Genomic DNA, 27,073 nt, shown 5'->3' on the forward strand with positions numbered 1-27,073 from the left:
AACGGACATAATTTTTTTACAACAGTCTCCTGGCCAACGACAAAAATAATTTATCCTTCCAATGAATCATTGAAAAACTCCTTATTCTTTCATTTACGGTACACGGTCTAAGCGTCTACATTACTTTGTCTACCAAGCATGACGGCTATGAAGGCACGAGGAATATAAATGAGGAACACACCCTGATACTCAGGGCCATACAAAATTGGACTTATGCTATGGAATTAAGGCACAATTCAGACTGAGTAGCGACAGGACATTTGGAAGAAAGTCATCATCGTTAAAACCTAATCGTGTACAGGACCTCATTATGCAAAACGTGCTATCTCCATTAGGGAGCGAATCGGTAGCAAGTTACGTTACCCCAGATTACCGGATAGACGACGGTTAACACGCGATCGATTTCGTACAATTATAGACAAGAGAAACAAAGCTGATGAAGACTGAAGTTCATGAACATTGGTCTTGATAAGAATAGCTATTGAAACAAAATAAGTCAAATGCTATCTAATGAATGAAAGTAAATTGTAACAAAGACAAGCAATTATTATAAAAAGAGAAAACCTGGAGTGCTTCAAAATAACCTATTTCACTGCAATAACCTATACACTAATCCTACATAACCTCATGTGTTTAAATTCGCCAAGCCATTTCGGCATTAGTTAAAGCAGTTTGGTAATAAATTATAAATAATAAAGACTGTGTTGTTAAGATATCCAAACCCCTAACAAGAAAGATATAAGTTAAGAAATACGGAAGCGAAAAACACTATTCATAAAAACTAATTAGTATGAACGTCGAGAAGGAATTCACTTTTGCTTTGTTGAAGAATTCCTGTGAAACTTGATCGCGCTCAAAGAGATCTACAATGAGTATCTTCCCTTTCACGACGTAGTACGTTTCATATTACATGAGCCATACGAACTTAGTTTACTATTCATTGTATATTTGGAAACCTGAATCAATTATTATTAGTAGGCATTGAAAAAATGTTTTGATTGTTTTTATATCATAATGGAGTAGCAAAAACACATCTGCAATTAACTCCAGATAAGATTAGAGTCCTAAAATTATTTACATAAGTAGACCTTATGATATACAATCAATTAAAAAACTAATTTTGATTTACATAAAAAATTAAATCCTTAAAAATCCAATTGGAGTATAATTTAGGTTAACGAGTACTTAAACATCAGATATATGATATTCGCTTGCTATTAGACAAGTCCGTGATGGATGAAACGATGATTAAAGGCGATGGTTAGAATACTAAATCACTGAACGTTAGATATTTGAAAAGCTCAAACGTTCAAAGAAGAATATGATTCAAACGTACCTAATATTCTGATGTTAATACATCAAGTCATTTTAAAGCACTAAGTGATTCCTATATGAAACATGACTTCTGAATGAAGCCAATTAGTAAAATGTAGATGCGTATTATGGTAAAACTAAATGAAGTAAATGCCTAAGAAAAGTACCATTACTAATTTCATCACACATTTTATATTCAAATTCAATGCAAACAATAATTAACACACGTGAAGTGATCATAAACCTTATAGGTGGTCTTGTCGTTTGCTGCAGCAGAGAAATATGACTCGATGCCGTCCAACAAAAAAAGGTACACTGAGAACTGGGATAAATTGCAGATCATATATCATCAGGTGACTGCATTCTGATGATTACGCTGTTTAAATTTCCTTAACAAATGTTCTACGTCCTGTTATTTATCTACTTTAAGTACTTTATTTCTTTCAGTACCGTAACAAAATTAAGGAAAAGTACAAAAAATATCCAATGAAAATGAGAATGCGGAACAAAGTTTTCAATGTCTAACTTCGGTTGATTGTTATTGGTAACGGTCCGAAGGCGAACAAGTTACAATAATTGTTTTGAAAAGTGGTTGAAGGTTCGTCGGTTATTTATAACCAACTTCTGTTTGGGGAAGCCTTTTAATACAAAACCGGATACTCAATTAAATTAAATGTTTCTAATTAGTGGTTCATTGTTTACACAAATTTCGATGTAATAAAAAAGTTTAGGTCGGTTTCTCTAAATGTAGGTAAAATAAATGGTGATGTGCAAGGTATAATACAAAGGTGTCCTTTATATAATTTTTTTACACTATGGCGTTTCGCTCAAGAAAAAAAAGCATTTTAAAATGTCTTATTTAATCCATGGAATACTATCGATGGTACAAAACCATGATGAAATAATACCAACACCTTGGATATGCTGGTTTGAATACACCATGTTTTAAACTAGTTTTATTTAGGTTCGTTTACTCTACAACAACGTAAAATGGCGAACAATGATATCAATTATTGTTACTATTGTAGCCTATGACGGATACTTTCAGAATTAAAACAATATACTCAAACCTGAGAGGAAAAATTTAAGCAACAAGGCTATATCAACTCAATAGAATACTTATGCATCGAAAATGCTTTCAAACATTTAGCAGATACGCTTAATTCGCTAGCTTCTCCAAACAGTTCAATAAACAAATCGCTTACATCATTTTTTGTAATTTCCATGCTAAATCCAGTGGCGGATATCAGATAAGCCGATTTATTAGCAGCAGCCTGCGAATTTTATATCGCGGAGATTGCCAGCGATTGGATCAAATGAATATTTTCTATCGCACAAGTCGGGCTTGTTCGAGGTAATCACATCTTGGCTGGTAATATTGTTAAATTTTCTTATCGAATTCAAAATTGCTGTGAAATGACGCTTTTTACGTTCGTAGTTATGTTAGTGGTCGTGGGTGCTATGGGCATGGTATAAACATGGGTAAAAATAACAAAACTAACTAAACTAAACTCTAAAACATTTAAATTCACAATACCTTCGTGGTTGGAGATCAAACCCGGAACGCTCCGTGTATTAGACTGTAATGATGACTGGTGCACCACCTTATATTAGGTGACAAACTCACTGACAAACTGACAGACAACATACAACTACTAGATGGAGCTAGGTGCTCAAAATTTCTCGTTCATAATCTATATATATATAAGAGATTTCCACGTATATAGTCACTCATCACGATATCTCTGGAACCATTAGAGCTAAAGACTTGAAATTTGGTAGGAATATTCTTTTCACCGAGTAGAGGTCAGCTAAGAACGGATTTTACGAAATTCCACCCCCAAGAGGGGTTGCGGGGGTGTTAATTAAAAAAAATTCACATTTTAAAACTACAGCTCTTATAGGTATGACACTTAGTCAGGATATTCTTTATGGCATGTTTGAATTTACTAAAAACTAATTTTATGATATTCCACCCACAGAGGGGAGTGCGGGGGCGTTGAAAATTAAAAAAAAAAAATTATCTTCCAATCTATCGCTTTTAAAACTCTGAAACTTGACCAGAAAATTTTATGAAATATAGCTTTATTTTATAATGTAGATGCGCACTAAGAATGGATTTTTTGATATTCCACCGTTAAGGGGGTTAAATGGGGGTTGGAAGTTAATATGAAAGTCCGTCAGTTTTAAAGCAAACTAGATGAACATTGGTATTTAGCTTTCTGATTTAAAGTAATAAAAATGTAATCTAAGGGTTTTTCCAAAATCAACCCTAAAGGTGGTTAAATAGGGGTTGACAGGTTATTTTAAATTTTGCCATTTTGGAAGCCAGCACTATGAAAGTTAGCCATTGCTTTGCTGGTTAGATATAAAATAACTTTAGTTCTACCGTTTTTGGAAAATCAACCCCTATGTGGGTTAAATAAGGGTTGTAAGTTTGTATAGAATTCCCCCAGTTTTGATGTAAACGCTATCAAAATCGGTATTTAGGTTTTCGATTAAAAATAATTAAATACCTATTTCACCATTTTTGGAAAATCAACCCTTAAGTTGGTAAAATAAGGGTTAACAGCTTATTTTAAAATTTGCCAATTTGAAAGCCAGCACTATGTAAGTTAGCCATTGGCTCACTGGTTAGATACAGTGGAACTATAATTCTACCGTTTAGAAAATGAACCCTTATTTGGGTTAAATAAGGGTTGTAAGTTTGTATGAGAGTCCCCCAGTTTTGATGTAAACTGTATAAAAATCGGTATCTGGGTTTCGATAGAAAATAATTAATCATCTATTTCATTGTTTTTGGAAAATCATCCCTTAAGTTCGTTAAATGGGGGTTGGAATTTTATTTCAAACTCCGTTAATTCGGAAGCAAGGACTATAAAAACTTGCATTTGGCTTTCCTGTTGGATATAATAGAACTTTTTTAACACCATTTATGGAAAATCTATCCTCAAGAGGGTAAAATAGGGGTTGTAAGTTTGTATGAAAGTCCACCAGTTTTGAAGTAAACTGTACAAAAATCGGTATTTGGGTTTTCGATAGAAAATAATTAAACACCTATACCATTATTTTTGGAAAATCATCCCTTAAGGTCGTTAAATGGGGGTTGGAATTTTATTTCAAACTCCGTTCATTCGGGAGCGACCACTATGAAAAATTATCATTACAATCAATGAAGCATCTGAGTCACGGTTTTTTTTAGATTTTTAGATCAACCCTTAAGACTGCTATAGAAGGGTGTATGCATTATGCTTTTCTGTTTACACATCTGTTTGTAAGCATTTTAGCAACTCAACAATCAACCACCATTAGGGTACTATTTTTTTTTATACTATAGAAGTAGAAGACGACCATGCAGTCCACCTGATGGTAAGTGGCTACTGCCGCCCATGGACATCTGTAATCAACCCCAGATAGGATTAGATATTCCTACCTGAGGTCAGCCACAGATGCGCCGCTACCCCTGAGGACTAAGTTGGAACGCCTCGGAAAAGTCTGTCTCCCTTACCACACCCTTAAAAACGGAACACAGCAGCGTCTAACACTGCTGTTATTAGGTAGAAATAGGTGTGGCGGTGGTGCCGCCGGAGTCGAACCACAAAGGGTTCTACCACCTTTATAAACCTATAAGTAAAGGAAGATTCTTTAAAAACCGTTGTTGAAGTTACTTCCTTTGGCGTGTCTGGAAAAAGAACAGAGTGCAGAGAGGTTTAGTGTAGGGTGAAATTCCACGGGCCATCGTAACATATATTTTTAACATGGGAATGTATTACGCGTGTTGAAGTGCACATCGACGGTTTTTTAGGGTTCCGTACATAAAGGATAAAAACGGAACTCTATTATTAAGACTTCACTGTCTGTCCGTCTGTCCGTGTGTCACAGGGCTCTATCTCTGGAACCGTAATAGATAGACATTTGAAATTCTTACAGAGGATGCATAACGGTGGCCGCTATAACAACAAATACTAAAAATAAAAAAGTTGAAAACAAAAAGGGGTCCCCATACAACAAACTGCTATTCGATATTTTTCCAACTAACTTTTAAACCGTTAGAGGTAGACAGTTGAAATTTTCACAAAATGTGTAAATAAAAATTTTAGTTGTACGGAATGCTCAAGGTGCGGGTTGGACTTGCACTTGGTAAATTATTAGTAACGCGCAGACTCGCGGGCCACAAGGAAAAGTCGCGGGCCATACACCACCCGTGGGTGTCGGCTTGCCGACCGCAGGTGTTGAATTAGCTTTCAGAAATTTGATGATAAAGTATTTATTGATACATATGTACATAGGAATGTTTTTGAAATTCTACTAAGGAGGTAAAAGAAGTGTTATATGTATATATACGGGAATCTTTTAGGTTCGAAGTTAGAAACGTAAAATTTCAGATAACGTCTATTCAGACAAATACACGACAACGTGGACGGGTGCAAATTTCATATATGATAATGCGTAATTTTGGTATACTGATTAGGTACATCGCAACTACTTTGGACACACTGCGTGCCAACATTTTGTCCTGCCGTGGGGTATGGTTGTGGTTATGCGTGGATTAGTGATGGTTATGTGATAGACACATAGACCTTGGATTAAAATTTTTGGGCTAGAACAGGGCTACAGTATCCCCTGCCTGTCGTACGAGACTAAAGGGGGACTTCGGGAGTTGCGGGCAGCAAGAATGGGAGCTCTAACCGCCCAGCCAGCTACCCTGGAAAGAACCACTGTATGTAAGGCCGCATATAACATGGACGGTTCCTATGGAATAGAGTAAATAATAATTATTGTATCCTACATGAAACTTATATTATAAGAAAGTTTCATTACAGTCCACTAATTAGAATTTTAGTGTATGTTTCTGAATAAAGCTTGACCAATTTAGTTACACAGTGAAGAAAAAAAGCTTTTACTAATTAAATATTAATGCTATTTTATCGTTAAAATTGTTAAAGGTACAAATTTACGATTACAGTTACGAGTATTTGTCTGTTATATCATATTTTTTTTACGCGGGCGAAGCCGCGGGTTCTGCTAGTTATAGTATACGTGAGCACCAAATATTTAAGAAATCCTTCTACAAAGAGACTAAATACAGGATAAAGTCTTGTTTTACAAGTATCAAGTCATCGTTTTAAATAAAAGTAATTTTGAAGAAATCCATATTTGCAGTTTTGTGATACGATACGCTCCTCTTTAAACGCGCCTCGTTTTGCACTAGTAATAGTATCTACGGGTATCAGACTAGAAAATATTCACTCGATCCAATTCCTTCCAATCTTCGCGATATAAAATTTGTCCCGGCTTAATAAATCGGCTTATCCGGTTCCCTCCGGCTGGATTTAGCATGGAAATGAGAAATATGTCGTAAACGTACAAATATTCACTTTATGATTACTTTGCTTATAAGGTAGTAATCATAACTGGTGGATGAAAGGTTATTATAGAACCCGTATGGTGTGACTGGAGATATACCACGATCCTCTAGTGGAAAGCACTTCGATATAATTTGAAATGCACGTTATCGTCAATTATTATTCTTACCGGCTAACAATCTTTGTTTTCTTTGGAAGATTTTCAAAAACTTCTGGGAGATCGTTTTGTATGTTGCAACTGATTAATGAGGTTGCATATTTAAGAGAAAACCCCGCGTTAATAGGTTAGGTGGTCGAATTCTTCGTAATTTTATAATCGAGGTAAGCATTTCATATCGTATTGTTGCGCTGGTAACAGAGTTTTACCGTTCAATATAAATGCTATGATATTGTACAGGACACATTTTGCCTTGAAATTTTATACTCATAATAACAATACCAGGATAACGTACAAGCCAACTTTTAACCCTGAAATACCATAAGGTCACATATACAGAACATGTATATAGTCCTCGAAAAAGGCTTATAAAACACACAATACGTTTCCACCCCGCAAGCATACAATTACACGAAAATGCCGACTGACCTCTTGTTCCCGGAACATTACATCCACATAAGTTATTACGTCGTTGCCTGCACAAATATAATCCACTACATATTTCAAACATGGCTCTCGTAAAGCAATTTGAGGCTTTGTTTTTGTACTTTAATTTTAAAGTAACAAACTGGAATGAAAACGAGGTGTGTAGCCCCGCGGCTTGTGTAGCACGTAATTGATGTACAAAGTTAACGTCGAGTGGTCGGGAGTTGGATGGGTGACCACACCCATTACTGTACAAAAGTAGTATTAAGCGTTGCTGTTTTCGGCGTTGAAAATTAGTTCTTTGACGTTGTAACGCATCTTTGGGTTTGTCCAAGCTTTTTCGTAATACTCGTATGCGGAGTTGTAAAGCAATTTAGATCTTTTGTATAAAACGAGGATTGGGGTTGACGGCCCAAACAAAATTAACTTTTTGGTTAAACACTTAATTGGACTTAAATTTTTTAAACAATCTGTTTACCAAGTTGTTAAATTTATAATTATTGCAAAATGTGAATTAACGGCGAAATACAATCAAAGTTTACTGCTCGATTAATTGAAGTTGCTTATGATTCTGTAATCGTTATGGATTTAAATTTTTTAATCAATCTGTTTACCAACTTGTTTAATTTATGTTTACAAAAATGTAAATTAACGGGAAAATCCAATCAGAGTTAACAATATTATTAATTGAGATCTCTTTTAAGTGTGTAGTCGGAGGGTAGCGAGTTCAAATCACGTATGGGTCACCAATTTAATTTCACACAATTCAATTGTTCGAAGGGATCAAGTATGATTAAAGAGTAAGCCATCCTTTATTTATCCGTTAAAATTGTTGTGTTTACGAACGAATGATATTTATTCCATAATTTTAACCAAATTTTCAGGCACCCATAGTTTTCGTAGTGATATGGTTCAAATCATTAATTTATTAAACGCCACAAACTCTATAAAGTATAAGTATTGCAAAAAAAACAAAAAAAAATCGGTTGTCTGTAAAGTCGGTTTACTAACGATAGTTGAACGTGACAACGTCATAAGAAAATACTGATGACACGGTTGCATTTTTCAAATGAAAATAATTAATTAATTAATTAATTTTAAACTAATAATTTACTTAACACTATCAACATTTATCAATAGTATGACATAACCTATAAACTCAGTTTCTCAACTTTTGTGTCAATCTAACAATTAATCAATCAATCATAGTTTACGATAATGAAATATCAGTGTACAATTATTTACCTTTATTGTTGTAGTTGTTGTAAATGATAAATGACGAATCTAAGCACTCCATATTTTCACTACAGACACAGCTGACGATACTTTAACCACACGTGTGAACTTGTATTGTGACGCTTTCTTGTTTTTCCAACGCCAAGAACGTTCGAGAAAGACAAAGACAGAGACACAAGCATGCGCCGATTCAATGCGCCTAATTCTCTAGTGCTGCGCGCGCGGCAGACCGATCATAGTTGAGTGGGAGAGAGACGCAAGGCATTCGGCGGGCCTCTCTCTCGTTCGGTGACTCATCGTAACGTTACCGGGCGTTACACTTTTTCATAAGTGACTCCCAGCCGCAACCTAATTTAAGACGTTGTCACGTCAATATTAATATTGTATAAATATTTTATAAAGTATAAGTATTGTAAGTTAAGTGTAAGTATTGCAAACATGATGAGCTATGCAATTTAGTCAGCATCAGTCAGTTACCGCCTTCAGGTAGTATAGACTTATTAAGATTGATGTCATGTGTTCAGTGGCGTTAGTGTGTTATAACTTATTATAAGTTAGATTGCAAGTTAATTTGTTAAATCAGAACTATTGCTATAGTACTTATTGTTACAAGTACATAATTATTATAAAAACAAAAGCCCCACTGCTTAAATCCGACCGCTGAAATCCGGTTTCGACGAAACCAATGACACCTCATGTATTATGTAAATCCTTCAAGTAGTACATATACTGGTGAAACATTACCCTGTGCATTCGATTAAAAATACAGTAATTGTACGATTATAGGTAATATTTTTAATTTCTTAGAAACTGATATTATTTCAAAGTTAAAAATGTCAAGGCTTTTGATAAATATACTGGAGGCACTTAACGAGGCTCCTGAAACAAAGCCTAACACTGCTAACGACACGCGATGTTCTAACGCCACTCGTTATCGGTGACGGTTCACTAACGCCTTTAGCGTCAAGCTTATAATTACGTTATACATCTTACTTTTTATAACATTAAAGTTGCAAACGATCATGCCGTTCCACTATTGATAGGTGCCATGTGAACATCTGAATTATGACTATTCTAAGGTGGGATATATAAGGAAATAAAAAGTTCATACCAGACCATTTTCACGATACGGGTCTGACGCGCAAAGGGTTCCGGGTTCGATTCCCGGTCAGACAGATATATGAATGATGAATTTAGATATGCGTTCTGGGTCTGGTAGTTTGTGAATTCGTCTTGGTGTGAGTCCATTTCACCCACGATACAGGGGTGATCCTAGTCCACCGCGTCCACCTAGTCCCACCGCTTCATGGTGTGTAGAAAGCGTTCATTTTTATACTAAGTCGGCTTTATTTTGATTAGACAAATATATTCATCGTAGAACCTTTTGTGGTTCGACTCCGGAGTTATCACTACCATACCTATTTCCCTAAATACTGTGTTTCGCTTTGAAGAGTGTGGTAAGAGAGACATACTAATTCGAGGCGTTCCAATTTATTCGTCAGGGGTAGCTATGGGCAAGGGGATCCATGGCCATATACTTATACATTATACTTTAAGAGTAAGCATTTGACATGTCTATCCGTGGTAGACATATACTGAGTTAAATCCATGGATATAAAATATACATGTCTGTGGTTAAATTGAATTTAGTCAAATTAGATCTGGTTAGTAAGACACAACTGTCTTACTTACTAGATCAACACCTAAGCAACTTTTCCACCGAAAAACCTTTTAAAATTTAAATGCAATACCACTACTTATACGTATACTTACGAGTAAATCGCACTTTATGTAGCCCCAAAATTGCTTTACGAGGCAGCCGCGCTGCTAAAATATTCAGCGTACTGTTTGTGCGAACAACTGTATAATCATTTTGTGGATGCAATGTTTTGGCGAGTACCCCAGTGTGCTTAATCCTTTGCTGTGTTCATGTTTAATTGTCTATTAACTTTGTGGACTTGGTCGGAGGTACCGCCAAGTGTATTTCTACCGTAAAGAAGCAATGTAGCGTGCTGTTCTGGTGTGATGTGTGATAAGGCCTAATGTGTTAAACTTAGTTATTAGGTAGGATGCGTATTTAAGCAAAAGGTCTATTCTATATGAATAGGTTAAATTAGGTTAGGTTGGTTACAGTACTTACTCAGAAAGGATTCAAATCTCGTAAAGTTCTATTTTTTTCATACCATTGTATTCCTTGTCACAATCCACGTGATGGTGCGCTAAACGTACCGAACTGCCATGTTCCGGTTCCGGGTTCAATCTTCGGCAAAGTTGACATTTAAATTATGAATTTCTCTTCTGTTTATTTATGTTATTAACTTCATATGCATTTATGGCACCTAACACAGATATTACTATGAGTTTATGGGGATAGAAATCAAAATTTTCATTTTCATTTCAAATATTTTTGTAATAGAGCGATAAAGGCACCACGGGAAGTGAAAATCGAGTTATAACTCATAACAAGTTTAGTTGGAATTGTTCGAAATTGACGCCTCAATGAGGATTTAAAACGCTTCCCGACCAATTTTAAATTCATTAACAACTGCCGATGACTTTCCTAAGCCTTCTCTATATAAATCTGTCTACATAAAGATTGGATGATATCTTAGTACTCGTATATAAGAATGAGAATAAAGAATTGACCGCAGGTGAAAGTAGAGTTAATTATATTTATTTATTATTATTATTTTGAAAATACTCAGACATGTCTGATTTTGCATAGTTATGTGCATATTAAGAATAATTATTATTGTAAAAAGAAAAACATCATAAGAACACCTACACGACTGGGAGTTCAAAAATAAAAAGAAAGGACAATGCCCATGAAAGTATGGACCGCCGTCCAGAGTTGCATCAAATTGAAACTTGTTGTGGACGATGTATAATTAAGCAAATACTACCACCAATAATTATTTTTTAGATCAGCACACGGGTTCTGAAGTTATTTACCGAAATGTTACATAACCTCAAAATCGAAAATATCCGACGATAGATTGATGGTCGGTTTTAACTGATAGTAGGTACCTATAATTTAGTTCGATTAACATATTCCATTTACTTTTAAAGGTAGTAGGTAAAAAAACCTAAAATAATCCTAAAAAACCTAAAATAATGAATTCCGAGAATAAAATACCGCCATTTTAATTTCAACAACAACAATCAACATTTCGTCTTATTTTATCTTAAATGGAACCCCCTTGTTCAAAGAAACTATTCTGATCGACAAACTATGTAAAAAAATCAAAAAATAATTTTAATATTACTTTCATTTTGATGCATGAGAAAAATCATAAGTCAAAACACTAATAGATCTTATTGAATACCGAGTATAAAATTCCGCCATTTTAATTTTTAAGAACAACAATCAACATTTCGTCTTATTTTATCTTAAATGGAATCCCCTGTTCAAAGAAACTATTCTGATCGACAAATTATGTAAAAAAATCAAAAAATAATTTTAATATTACTTTCATTTTGACGCATGAGAAAAATCAGTACCAAGAATGGGCATTCTCCTTTTCCAATGGTGCAAAAATCAACAAATTCGCATTTGGCCAGCGCATTAAACTATGGAATCCAACTTTGAAAGGACACCCGTGCCCAACAATGGGAAAATGGTTTAACAATGCCACAGTCTTTGTCAAATAACTTGTTTGAACTGAGCAGTTTTGTATAATAATATTTACGACATTTATTACTACATTTAATAGTGAAATGAAATGAAATGAAATATATTTATTTTGTATAGGCCAACGGCGGCACTTACAAATTGTCAGTTACAATATTTTCTTAAACTACTACCGGATCGGAACGCGACCTCTACTGAGAAGATCCGGTAAGAAACTCAGTGGGTTTGTCTTTTTTAATTTTAAAAATAAATATTCTCTTTTTAATTTTTTTTTAAATGCCATTATTTTTACATATAATTAATAAAGCATTAGCTCCAGTATCTTGCTTTACATTTATCTAAAAAAAAAAGAAGTTTGTCCAGCAAGTACATTTATCTAGTACGTTTATTTAACACATTTCAATGCCCACGGATTCTATTCCCGCTACATATTTTAATAACCACGAGACATCTCTCCTAAAATTTCACCACACCTAGTACATATTTTTGTTACCAAAATCCATCAGCAATTCGGAACACTGGCGCATAATTGAATCATGTGGAATTAATGCGTTTTGACACGGCGCAAATGAGTTTCGGAATTTATTCCGGCGGGTTAATTAGTTCTCAAGAAATAATAATGACTTGGGCCCGTTCATTAAATGAAGTGTGAGGATTCGGGTAATACGGATGAGGAGTGCTTTATTATGTAAATAACGTATGGGGCCTGAGAGAGGTGTAGTGAGTGGGACGGAAAAGAATAGACAGATGAGGTTTTTTAGCTCCAGATAAGATAAGAGCCCGATCTGAGGTCGGTCACAAATACGCTAGTACCCCTTATGATAAAATTGGAACGCCTCCGATAAATGTCACTCTCTAACGATGTCTCACCATGGATGGCAAGAAGGGAACAAAAAAGTTTCTGAACTCAACTCAACTTCTATAAAGTCAAATAACATTCTAATATTCCATAATCATCCATTTACATTTCTATGAAACCTTTCTACGACGCCGGTGGAAAGATTATCTAAAAACAGACAGTTATATAAGATACTCGTACTATACAAGACTATATGAGAACTAAATTGGGAAACCTAATAGTCAAGTACCTATTAGGTTCCCAATTTAATTCTAAGGCAGGTCACGTAGAGAGGAAGGCCGATTACACATTCTTCGTGAGAACTAAATTGGCAAGTCTAACAGTACTCTTGTGTTTAAGCTTAAGCCCTATAATTCTCAAAATTTAGCTATTTCTGAGCAATGTTCCAACAGCATCTTGAGGTTTGCTACTGAAGCTCAGTGGAAGTTCAAATTATTAATTAGTCGGTAGAGGCCGCTGCGGTCGCTTCCCTTGTTGGAGCTATTCGGATTACGGAAAATACTCTCTTAATGCTTATGGATTGAAATTCTCCGTATTTTTTTTAAACATTGTTCATTTGCTTTTATTTAAAAAATCTATTTTTTAGAATGATAAATGCTTAAACATGTGCTGTAGACATAACACTTCTTAACACATTCGTTTTTTGTATCAAAGCTAAGAGTAGAATGTATGTTTAGACAAAAATAGGAATGATAGTTATACTTCTGCTGTTGATATGTGAAAGATTTTAGCAGTTTTATCACTTTAGTGATTTACTTCTTCCAGTAGTTTTTGTCACTGTACGCAAACTTAAACTCCTTTTAAACTCCTAACACACTTAAAGAATTGAAATATTTTATTGCGCACCGCTAAAATGTTACTAGCAATTTATAAATGTTTGAAATTACTTATTTCAACAAGACAAACGACGGTCAGACTTCATTACAACGAAAAAACATCTCTTAATTTGCTAATTGAGCGTTTGTTCCACAAACAAAAAGTATGCCGTTCCGGTAATTTATTGCTCTTTGCCGTATCTGCTACCTTGAATTTTTGCCTTATATTTTGTAAGATATTTGATTCGGTATGGAAATCGCTGGAATGTTCATTACCTAAAGGTGGTAAAGCATTTAAGGTTTGTTGTGGTGGTACTACTGCCCTCTTTTTGACTGGTGTCGTAAGGTACACTTAAAGTAGACGTTCAGTTTCATTTGCATTTGATAATATAAGTACATGGACAGCAATTACATAAAAAAATTACACAATTTTATGTATATAACCCTTCGTGGGACGACTACTGAAGATTGTGCCTCACCTATTTTTCGCTAACAGTAGTGTTAAGCGTTGTTCTTGTCCGTTTTAAAGGGTATGGTAAGACAAACACTTTTCCAAGTTGTTCCAAGTTAGACCTCAGGCAACGCACCTATGTTTGACAAAGGTAGTCGTAGGTAAGCCTCAAGTTGTCCCTGTAGTTCCGGGACTAGAATAGGGCTACGGTATCCCCTGCCTGTCGTAGGAGGCGACTAAAAGGGGGCTTCCGGGGTTGCGGACGGCAAGAGTGGGAGATCGAACCGTCCAGCAAGCGACCCCGGGAAGGACGGCGGTATGTGTGGTCGCATACCGTCGTAAACACTACCTGGTGTGGGAGGAGCGAAAACTGCTCCCCCAGGGTAGAGCCCGTTTGGCATCGCGCTTGGAGGGCTCCGGTTGTGTTCCGTTGGACATCCCGGAGTTCTCCAACAAGCGTTGAGGACGGCCACCGGGGGGGTTTTAGTGCGGTAAAAATCCCACATAACCCGGCGTCGCTCCCACGTCGTCGGGTACATTTTGAAGGTTTCCCCCTCGAGAATAAAAAAAAAAAGGTAAGCCTCAAGTCGAAATTAAATCTTATCGGGGATTGACTACACTTGTAAATGGCCGGCAGTAGCCACTTACCATCAGGTGGCTAGCATGCTTGTATGCTACTTCTATATATAGAAAGAAGAAATGGAACCTTATTTGCACTCGATTACATAAGTCTATATAGACAATAGCGACTAATTCTCAGTTTATAGCCAGCAAAAAAGTCTTAAATTATATATTTTAGATTTTTGTTCATACGTTAAACACAACCCCATAGCCCTTGTTCCGCTCACAGCCGCTCGCATTAATTTAATCAGGATCCGACTTTACACAGCGGGCTGGGTTCGTACATATTTTAGCAGATTAAATTTAAATATAAATTATAATTTAATTTTATTAATAATTTTACGTAAAAATCTGCGCGTGGATCCATTTTGCGAACATAATCGCAACATTATATATGCTTTTCTGAGTGTTCATTATGTTTTTACGACGTTAATGTGGTCAATGATTTTTTGTATATTTAAAAAAATAAAACCACAGAGGTTCTCTTATCGTACTTAGAAAACATTACTATTTATATACTATTTACTATACCTATCCTACTTCAATTTCATTGACCTAATATCTAAAAATATAATATTATTTTTGTCAATAAATAATTTAACTAATACTGTTTGCTTTCGATGTAACAGTTAAGTTGAATCCAGCTTCCAGTTATTATTATACAACCACATACTATTAAATTTACAAAAATATAAAAAAAAAACTAGAAAAAACTACACTTCAATCGACGCAATTTCTCGCCAGCAGAACCATCACCTAAACATCGAACAAATAAGCGATCATTAGAAAAACGATACCGCATCCCAAGTTTGCCAATAACCGCAGATGCGGGCGCGGCCATCCGCGGCCGAACGCCAACTTGGCTAATTTGTAAAACTCACTCCTATTTGTTACATTCAAACATGGAAATCGGGAACTTCGTGAAGTGTGAAATTGGAGTAGCACACGAATGAGCAGTTCACCTCATGATGAGTGATTACTACCATATTACTATTTACGCGCGTGAAACATTTTAAAATTAATGCTTATCAGAATCTTTCAAATTTAGAAAGTTGGTAGTCAAAAATTGGGTCGACTAAGTCTTAATTTAAGTTTACCTTACATATGTTTTAAGATAAAACATAGCATTGCTTACCATTTTGTTACAATATCGTTTTCTCTGATCAATAAATTGTAATATTAAATTTAAATACGCAAGTATTATAAATAGATTTTAATATATCAACATTATTCCCCTGTACTCGCGTTCATCGTACTTGACTGATTCAAGCACCACTCGATACACTCGGAACGTAACAAACGTTAGATATACAATATTATGATGAACCCATAATAATGCCTACTGAATTATATTAGACATAATAGAACATAGGAAAGCATGACGTAAATTTAATACTTTGATATCATTTATGTGGTATTTCTGCTTAATATTAGCAGTGTTAAGCGCTACTGTGTTCTGGTTTGAGAGTTGTGTATAACGGATCGTACTTATCCGAGGCGTTCTAACTTATTCCTCAGGCATAGCCAGGCTGATCCTCTATGTTGACCTCAGGTAGGACTCTAATCTTATCTGGGGTTGATTACAGATATCTAGGGGCGATATTAGTCACTTACCATTAGATGGGCTGCTCGTTTGAAACTTTTATATTATTAAAAAAATGTTTTCTGTTTGAGTACTATCTAGTCATTTTAGGAAGTGTCATTCGTATTTCGGTAAGTGACCGCTACATTTATAAAATAAACCAACATCGATAGCAAACTTTAGCAATAACTTCTTCGTCCCCGACTTGGCCCTGTACTGTAATTAATTGCCCCGGGATTTGATTAGGCGACTAAATGATGTACAGCTTTTTACTTTGATTGTATACAAATTTACTTTTCTGGTACGTTATTAATGATTTTGTAGCAATTTATATTATTTTCTCTTTTAGTTATATATCTACCGTTATCAGGAATACTTATGAATCCATGCATCAGCCTTTCAAGAGTGCACTACTGGACATCGGCCTCCCCTAATCTGCGTCACTCCGACCGGTCTTGCCTGGTCTGAGTCCAGCGATTACCCGCCGTCCTCGTCAGGCAATCAGGCGATCTTGTCGGGGGCGTCCTGTACGGACTACTTATAGCTACTACTAATATCAGATAAAGGTAATTGCGGCAAAAATCCTCTTTTTAGGAGGGGAGAGAGAGTCCTGCAGTGGATACTTAAGCGTGAGAACTTACGGTGAGTTTTTTCCTGCCTTCGCTGCGGATGCAAACTATCTGCTTTGTTTCGAAACTCACGAGCCGGCAGTTCTGCTCGTTTAATAGCCTACGCAATTACGCAGTAGCCATGGGATGGAAAGAGATAAATATATGTTACGTGGTAGCTGGAACAGCAGACAATCGCACAGCATCGAAATCGCGTCTTGAAAGCTGCAACTGTTAATTATCAAAATATTCATATTTCCACGTGCGTTGCGATTTCGCTACAGCCGCAGAAGCGGACAAAGAACGCTCCGTGAGTTTTAACTCTAAGAAACAATTAATCGCTTAAGTATATGTGAATTAAGTCGTTTCAATTTTAAACAGTTGTTCAATTTTAAACATTGTCGTCAAGTTTTTCCTAAACTGAGAGAAGAAGCTGTTCTATAATGTTCTTTATCGTGAGAAAGTAATTCCACAGAAAGGAGTATAATACATTTTCAGATCCGTAAACAATTCGTACTAATGTATCCCCCGAAACCAATCCGAAATTAACAACAATCACAACCATTTATTACGGGGAATTCGAAAAAGGAGGGGTTGAGTAATATCCGAAAAGCGTGAGGAATTTCATTTGTCTTTGTCTCAGTGCGTGCTGCGCTGATGTGTTATTTAGATAAAATTGTTTGAAATATCATCTGGGTTTATATCTGACATGGTTATGTAACTCGGGAATTGCTTAAAGGTCTGTCGTAATAAGCAAGAGGAATTGTTGAAACATTCGATAAGACGTACGTACTAAAATATTCTGTTTACTTGTATATTTTTAAAATGTGCGTACATATTTGTTCTGTATGAAGGATTGGAATGAAATACAGTCAAATTTAAATTTGGGGGTGGTTTTAAACAAGGTAGAAGTAATCGTGAGATGATACTAGATAGATATAGAAATGATACCTTAATGAAGTGAACGGCTGCGATGACGTCACATATGACGTCAACAATCTTGTTACAATAGAGTATTTTACAATTTCAATGTTATTAATACACAATCTATCCGTACCTCCCAAAGATTGAAATTTGACAATTTGTATTACCATGTGTTTTTACGTTTTTACAAATATGACTGCTTTGGTATTTGTTTACGTATTTGTCCATACAATTTTCGATCGATCAAATCAGCGCCCCTAGCGGATTGTATCAGAACCATAGTGTCATTAACGTAACATTAAATGTCTAAATTGACAAAATGGTGCTTTATGTTTTGTGTCTCTTTTTTGCGAACATGTGAGGCAGACAAAAAGACTTGAGCTCTTACTTATTGTCACGTTTACTCAGTCTATTGAAGCAAACGGAACAGAATAATGGATTGAGTAAGCGTAACGTAAAATTGTGGGATGTTTTGAAAACTCATGGTAAGTCAAACTATACTGATTCCTAATGAAGGGATGTAGGTACGAACTAATATACTCCTATGTTATACTTTGACTGGCAATAACCATTCATCCGAACGCAGCGATTAATAAGTTGTTATAAAACAAACATATTTACCTGAAAACTGAAAAAGACATACTGTAAATAAATGTTTGCATCGCCCTCAAAAGTTACAATAATATAACATTTAACAAATATATGCCCTATATGCCCTTCGGTGGAATAAAGCAAAATATTATTTGCTTTCATACTAAAATAACTCCGTTTTGAAACTCGAGGCCTTTGCGCGTAACCATCACATGAACTTTGATATTCATGTTTTGATATGATATATTAATATGAATATACGAATTTAATTTGAATTGACTTTAAGAGGCTCAGGTTGGAACCAAATATAATTTTATGAGAATGATATTTGCTACAAGAGAAAAAGTAACATTATAAAGTTATGTAATATCAGTGATGTACTCGTAGCTCCTAAAATTATTTTATACAAGACATTGTGAAATATCGATCTTTACTATTATTTGGATATATTGAATATTAATAACAGGCGTAAGGCAGTGCTACTGACACAAGTCTTAGCATTTCTACCTTATAACAGAAGTATGTTAAGTGCTAATGTGTTTTGTGTGTATATTACGGCAGAGTTACGAACGAAGGGGTGCCAACTTATGCCGATAAGATGCAAACAATCTATGTTTTGTCTACCAATGATTGACAATTGGCTAGTCTACCACTGTCAAATTTCGGTCATTGATAAGCTAAATTAATAATCTATCCAGATTACACCTAAAGAAAGTTGGTCGACAACAAGGTGTCTATGCATCTGAGAACGCTACATTTGTAATTAGATTCCTATTTCTTCATATTCATTATAATTTAAATGTCTATGCGGTGCAATGGTAAATGTACAACATTGTATACATTGATTATAAATAACGGTCATTATCGATAACAAATATCTATTTAAAGGTGGTAGAACCCTTTGTGGTTTTACTCCGGCGGCACCACCGCCACAACTATTTCTGCCTAATGCAGAAAGCAGCAGAAATAAAACAGCAGTGTTAGGCGTTGCTGTGTTCCGTTCTGAAGGGTAACAGAAGTAACAGAAGGGTAAGGGTGGTAAGGCAGACATACTTTTCCGAGGCGTTCCAGCTTAGTTCTCAGCGGTAGCGAAGCATCTGTGGCCGACCTCAGGTAGGAATATCTAATCCTATCTGGGGTTGATTACAGATGTCCATGGGCGGCAGTAGCCACTTACCATCAGGTGGACTGCACGCTCGTCTGCAACTCCCATATAATAAAAAAATCCATAGCGACACTAATCACGTACCATACGACTCCTCGTTTGCTACTCCAACTTCAAAAAACGCCGATAAAAAATGTTACGTAAAAATAAAAGCGAAATCCAACGTTATTTTACGCACGATCCTAATACCACGCTTTGAAACTCGAGCGCGCATCTACGCTTAATGATCTGACGGCAACTTGATATTTTGCGTCGACATATTTATGCATTCGTTTAACGCGATAACTGAGAATGTTGTGTTTGTTTTGTTTTTGCGTAGTATATTTACGGTAGAGTTACGAACGAAGGCGGGCCAATATACATACGCCGGTTAGTAGTAGTCAGTCTACCCTGTTTGCCTACCAATAATTGACAATTGACCAAACTACCATTGTCAAATTTCGATCTTCGGTAAGCTAGATAGATTCATCCTAACTTCCTTACTAATATTATAAATCCGAAAGTAACTCTGTCTGTCTGGTTGTCTCTTCTTCACGCCCAAACCACAGAACCGATTTTATTGAAATTTTGTACAAAGATAGTCTGAGACCCGAGAAAGGACATAGGATAGTTTTTATCCCGGAAATCCCACGGGAACTAGGGATGGCGATCTAAGATCGATTAATCGGAATCGATCTTTTGGACCCAAAACATCGATTATTTTAATCGATACTAGTAGGGATTGAATAGTAAACTATGCATTTGATCAAGTGATGATATTTAGCAAAGTTGAAGGTACGGATTTTCAGTTTTATGTATGTTAGTATGTTATATTATTTTCTTTTAAACGCGGGCGAAGCCGGGGGAAAAAACTAGTTATTAATAAGGAAAGTTAGTCTACAACTGTGAATTCTACATTTGTAATTAAATTCCTATTTCTTCATTATAATCTAAATGTCTATGCGGCGCAATGGCGATGGATGGTTAGACTGAATTATCAAATGACGATCTTTGATAGGTACAACATTGTATAGATTGATTATAAACAACGATCATTATCGATTACAAAATCCATAGCGACACTAATCACGTACCATAGACTCCTCGTTTGCTACTCCAACTTCAAAAAAACGCCGATAAAAAATGTTACGTAAAAATAAAAGCAAAATCCAACGTTATTTTACGCACAATCCTAATACCACGCTTTGAAACTCGAGCGCGCATCTACGCTTAATGATCTGACGGCAACTTGATATTTTGCGCATTTGTTTAACGAGATAACCGAGAATGTTGTGTTTGTTTTGTTTTCGTATACTTATTTATGTTTCAAAAGAAACAGTTGCCTTATTAAATCTTAGGGAATCTGAGAATTGGTTATCCGATTCCCAAAACATAGATTAATTTTGTCTCGATGAGATCTCGTGTAGAGCTCATCGGACCTTTAAGAACCTATAGTCAGTGGAAGGATATGTCGGCGATATCCCACTACCGCACTTTATTAATAAACTGAACGAAACGACTTTAATATGAAAACCACTTATATTCACTTTTATTTATAATTCGGGCAGAGTAACGGCTTACACGACTGATTAAATGTGAATGAACCACGCTCTACCAGCGCGTGGACTTAAATACTACTCGAGTGACAAACAGCGTAAGAACTACCCTCTCACATCACTTGTTTTGTTATAACAAGTGGCGTGATTCACAATAAATTTAACTATTAATAAAATAACATTATATTTAAAATATTGTTTTAAAAATACGAGAATAAATATTTTAATATTATTATAATTCATATAGTTTATTTGGTATGACTAACAAAGTGTTTTGAAGTACTACCGGAAGTCGTCCATATTTTAATCTAAATATTAATTCCACATTGACAATCAAAATTAACATGATAATAATTAATTTTATATATTATAAAAGGTCTCGCCGCCCATACGGCCATACTGACTCAGCGCGCTCTCTGCGCAATTCTGGTGTTACAAAAATAAACCCACAATAAATATAACATAGTTATCAAATGCCTCACCGCCCATAAACATAGTTATCAATCAAATGCCTCGCCGCCCATACGGTCATACTGATTCAAGCGCGCTCTCGGCGCTTATTACAAATGAAATAAAAATAACAAATTTCTTTTGTGAACTTAAAAAAAAAAAGAGAATCAATAACAATAAAACATTTTACATGTAAAACAAAAATATAACATTTCCTTGAACATAAAAAAATAAAAAAACATTTTAAACTAAAAACAAAAATAAAACATTTCTATGAACATATACAGAGAGAAAACAAAATAATAAAAACACTTTAAACTAAAAATAACAATAAAACATTTCTTTGAACATAAATATTTGTAAACTTAAATTAGAGATAAGATAAACAGTATTGCAATATGGTATCAGTAAGCCCCAGGATCCAAATCAAACCAACCATAACAACCATCACCCATATTGGGATCAAGCTGACAATAACCGGCATCACCCATCCCGGGATCTAGCCCCCAAGACCGGGAAAAGGAAACGCATGGTGGCCAGCCAGCGTCAGGGAAAGGAAATGCGGACAAGACAACAACAACACAACACAACACAATAACACACATCGGGCATCACCCATCCTGGGATCTAGCCAACACACAAATCAGGCATCACCCATCCTGGGATCTAGCCTCCACGACCGGGAAAAGGAAACGCATGGTGATCAGCCAGCGTTATGGGAAAGGAAATGTGGAAACATAGGCATCACCCATCCTGGGATCTAGCCCCCAAGACCGGGAAAAGGAAACGCATGGTGATCGGCCAGCGTTATGGGAAAGGAAATGCGGAAAGGAAATAAATAAAGCGTAGTTACAAATTGTTTCAAAGTTCTCAATTACCCAGTGCCCATACGGCTCCACGTGTGCAAATTTGCATCTTTTTCTTTTTTTTTTTTTTAAAGAAAATAATTTGTAACAAAAATTGAAATGAAGGTTCAGCGATCCAAATTGTGGCGTTGTGGCACCCAAGGACCACGCGCACCCCGACCACTCACTTGTAGCAGGTATCGACAAACCGCCTCTATGTCTCTCCAGCTAGTGCCATCTCATACTTAGCGCACTCAAACCAACCCTCCACTGGCCATCCGCGGCATGGCCATCGTGACAAGTCAAAACGTCCTCGTGTGCTGTTCCTGTAAGGCAGAAAAACAAACGGCGAATATTAGAATTTCCGCTCGGCCAGTCCTGATTAACTTGTATTAAGGTTATTCACCACGCTAAAATTAAAAGACTAATCATGAATAGTTTATTTCAACCGTACTCAATTTCGACCTCTTTTACATTACTATCACTTTTCTAATTAAACAAAATTTTACACAAAATCGATCGGTCGTATTGTCTTTATAAGATTCCACATTTTCTACAACACCATTTAAACAAAAGAATTAGTCCCTTAACATTAAACTCAAACGCGTAAAATAAATTCCAACGAACTATTATTAATATATATATATTTTTTTTTTTTATAAACTAAGAGCTTAGCTGACCAATTCCTTCTAATTACTAAAATTACTTAGACCAAATACATCAAATAATTAGAGACATTTAACCACTACATGTGATTGATGGATAACCCAGTAACGTCTTGTTACTTTTTATTAACGCAAATCCACTTACATGAATACACATAGTTTCTACTGAAACTAGACCTCCGCCATGGCTGCCTGCCCACCGCATAATACGGCTACACGACAACCTCTGGTACAGTCCGATCAAAGCGCTTACTCAAGTTCTCAAGTCATTGTAACTACTTTAAATAAATTTAGTCAGCTTAGCACCAATTACCCCGTAATATACCCTATTTGTATATAGAAAAACAAAATGACAGAAGTCTGGAAGTTCATCAAGGACATTAAAACCCAAATTTTAAATGTTCTAACCTAAATGACCTTCACCTTGCTCAATACAACACACCGTTAAATTCAAACATGAGCGCCACTGAACGCTATGGTATCGTATCTTCGCTGAACCCATATCATAAACACATCTATTGAGCCTTTACACACCAGTGTCTCCATTGAACAACGTGTAGACTATTAAAATTGCATTAATACGACAAACTTCAAAAAAAAATTTTCACAAGAAATAACGAGTGTACCCGCAAAAATCTTAAAATTCGTAATTCGTAAGTAAATTCTTTCCCAACAGTGGTCATATTCTTGTAGCCAAATTATTAACAAACCGTCAAGTACCTCAATTTTTAAAGTATAAAGTCACTTACCGAAAAGGCTCCTACCAACTCACCGCCTTGGTTTTACCAGTCAAAAAGTATCTTGGTTTTACCAGTCAAAAAGTATCCGGCCTTATAGCGACCCGTAACATTTGCCACCTTCCGGTACGTTCGCGGTCAACACAAGTCCAGCGTTGTCGCAATACCACTAATAAGCAGCCATAGTAAATTCTTATCCTGTGAACACTCAAACATTAGGTGAACATTATAAAATTACAAGATAGAAATAAATTTAAACAATAGACCACCCAAGTGATTATAAGTATCAAAATGGCAACGTGTCGCCCGTATGAAATAAACTGTCATACTACACCAGGGTCCACCCCAAAATTACACTGCTCCATACGTTGAGTCCCGCCATAATCAAAGCATCACACGGCTGTCAAACGCTTTACCAACGGCGTGGCTTCCTAAGGCTTCGTTCAAAGCAATCCCAGGAAAATCACCAAACACGCGCGCCAAATGTGCGCGCCATTGCCCCGAACCAATAAACGTCACCATTGATCTCCATCATGACCATGTGGACACGTAGGTCCATCCAACCGCTGCTGTCGGCGATATCCCACTACCGCACTTTATTAATAAACTGAACGAAACGACTTTAATATGAAAACCACTTATATTCACTTTTATTTATAATTCGGGCAGAGTAACGGCTTACACGACTGATTAAATGTGAATGAACCACGCTCTACCAGCGCGTGGACTTAAATACTACTCGAGTGACAAACAGCGTAAGAACTACCCTCTCACATCACTTGTTTTGTTATAACAAGTGGCGTGATTCACAATAAATTTAACTATTAATAAAATAACATTATATTTAAAATATTGTTTTAAAAATACGAGAATAAATATTTTAATATTATTATAATTCATATAGTTTATTTGGTATGACTAACAAAGTGTTTTGAAGTACTACCGGAAGTCGTCCATATTTTAATCTAAATATTAATTCCACATTGACAATCAAAATTAACATGATAATAATTAATTTTATATATTATAAAAGGTCTCGCCGCCCATAGATACAATATCAAAGAATCAAATCATGTGAAAAAGTTGTATATTACATTACAACAGCTATTATTTAAGGAGTCGTTATAGAATGTGACAATCTTTAAGACCTCAATTGTTTTATCGGTGATGATAATTCTGAACATAGTTGTATAGACCTTGACCACCTTTTCATATATATGTGTTTGGTAAATTATGTATATAGTATATCGTTGGAACTATTCATTTCAACGAATATCTATCTAAATATATGTAAGTCAAAGGTGACTGACTGACATAGTGATCTATTAACGCACAGCCCAAATCACTGGACAGTTCGGGCTGAAATTTGGCATGCAGGTAGATGTTATGACGTAGGCATCCGCTAAGAAAGGATTTTGATCAATTCTACCCCCAAGGGGATAAGATAGGGGATGAAAGTTTGTATAAATCTTCTTAGTTAATAATATTACTTTGTAACGCGAGCGAAGCCGCGGGCAAAAGCTCGTTCAATATATTATGACCTCACTCGATCACTTGTCACATATATCTGCTACGGTGCAAACATATCTTCATTGGACTTCGCGCAGGCCTACTTCTGGTCGTTGAATTGATCAAAAATATTCAATAACCCATATTATTTACGCTTTTACTTATTTTGGATTTTTTTTTATCAAAAATATTTGTTAACGTTAGATTTTGAAATTAATAGATTTGCATTAATCTCCTTAAAATTTTAAATAAACTGTTTTTCAAACAATTTAAAATTCCCGCCCCTAGAACACACAAAAACTCATTACCAGTAAGACAACATTTATTTACGCTGTATCAATATTATCGAACCTGTCTGTCTACTCATTACTTTTAATGACCTCCCACTCAACGCGTTCATTAAAACGGCTCAATTGAGCCGCGATCTTGCCAATTAAATATACCAGCACTCATAAAGGACATAGCATCGTTTGTGGACCTTCATTATTTATGAGACACATAATGAGTTTCATTAATATTAATCTCTAGCGTTCGTAGCTCTGTGGTACTGACTAATAAGGGAATCTAAGTCTGCTATATTTTATGATTTACATGCATACTATCATTAGGACATAGCTTTGTAAGGCAGTCTTTGGGAATTTCGAGAGCTTTGGGTGTTTTATGTTGTATAGCATTAATATGTAATGATACTACACTTTATTTGTGCTACTATAATAGTGTAGCAAAAACCTATATCAAGAACAGATATGGTTCATTACTTGCTTTTTATGGTTATAGGACTCCTAAGAAGAAAGAATTTGAAATAAGGTTTTTTCTATGAGCAATCAGGGAAGACACTGCTCGAAATCGGAATTCAGATATCGATTAATTGAGAAGTTCCTCAAATTTCGAAGTCGATTACCTACAAATAAAGAATTATTCAAAGTTTATTTTCTAGCTCTTTGCATGCGTGTTCGGTTGCGAGTGAGTGCGTGTATGCGCGTGTGGGCGCGACATGCGTTTGTGTGAGTGTGCCAGCGTCTAGTCAGATCTACTTCAGAATTCTTCAGTAAGTAAATAATTGCGATAACGTGTGAAACAATGCTCCAGAAAACTTTAAAATAACATACTAAAATCCCATTATAATCCGATCAAAAGTTAATAAATAAAATGAATTAAACCAACCCTTCAAACGCCGGCAAACGAAACGTGACCGCTGTCGAATTCATTCTGATTTAAAACACACAAACAATAATTTAATATTTGTAGAACAAAACCTAACATCCAGTGCCAATTTAAAATTTTTGATTGGGCTTTGTTTTCCCTTTTTTCATTTTTCATATAGATGTTTGTTCAAACATGGAATGGAGTTGTAAAATAACATGTTTTTCTAATAACTGCGAGTATGATATGAAAGCAAGTAAGATATTATAACTGTTTTAAAATAAAACTGTTTCGTTAAATAAAAATTAGCAAAAAATATATAGATTTGACTCCGGAGACCATAAAATAACTTATCTATTTCTGTTTATTACCATTAAATGTATAATTCAGAAGTTATTACATTATACATGCCACGTTACAAGTGCCAAGAGAAACCCCAGGGC

This window comes from Epargyreus clarus, unplaced genomic scaffold (genome assembly GCF_041222505.1).
Source record: "Epargyreus clarus isolate Ecla_fem2 unplaced genomic scaffold, WU_Ecla_fem_2.2 ptg000014l, whole genome shotgun sequence".
Taxonomy (NCBI): Eukaryota; Metazoa; Arthropoda; class Insecta; order Lepidoptera; family Hesperiidae; genus Epargyreus; species Epargyreus clarus.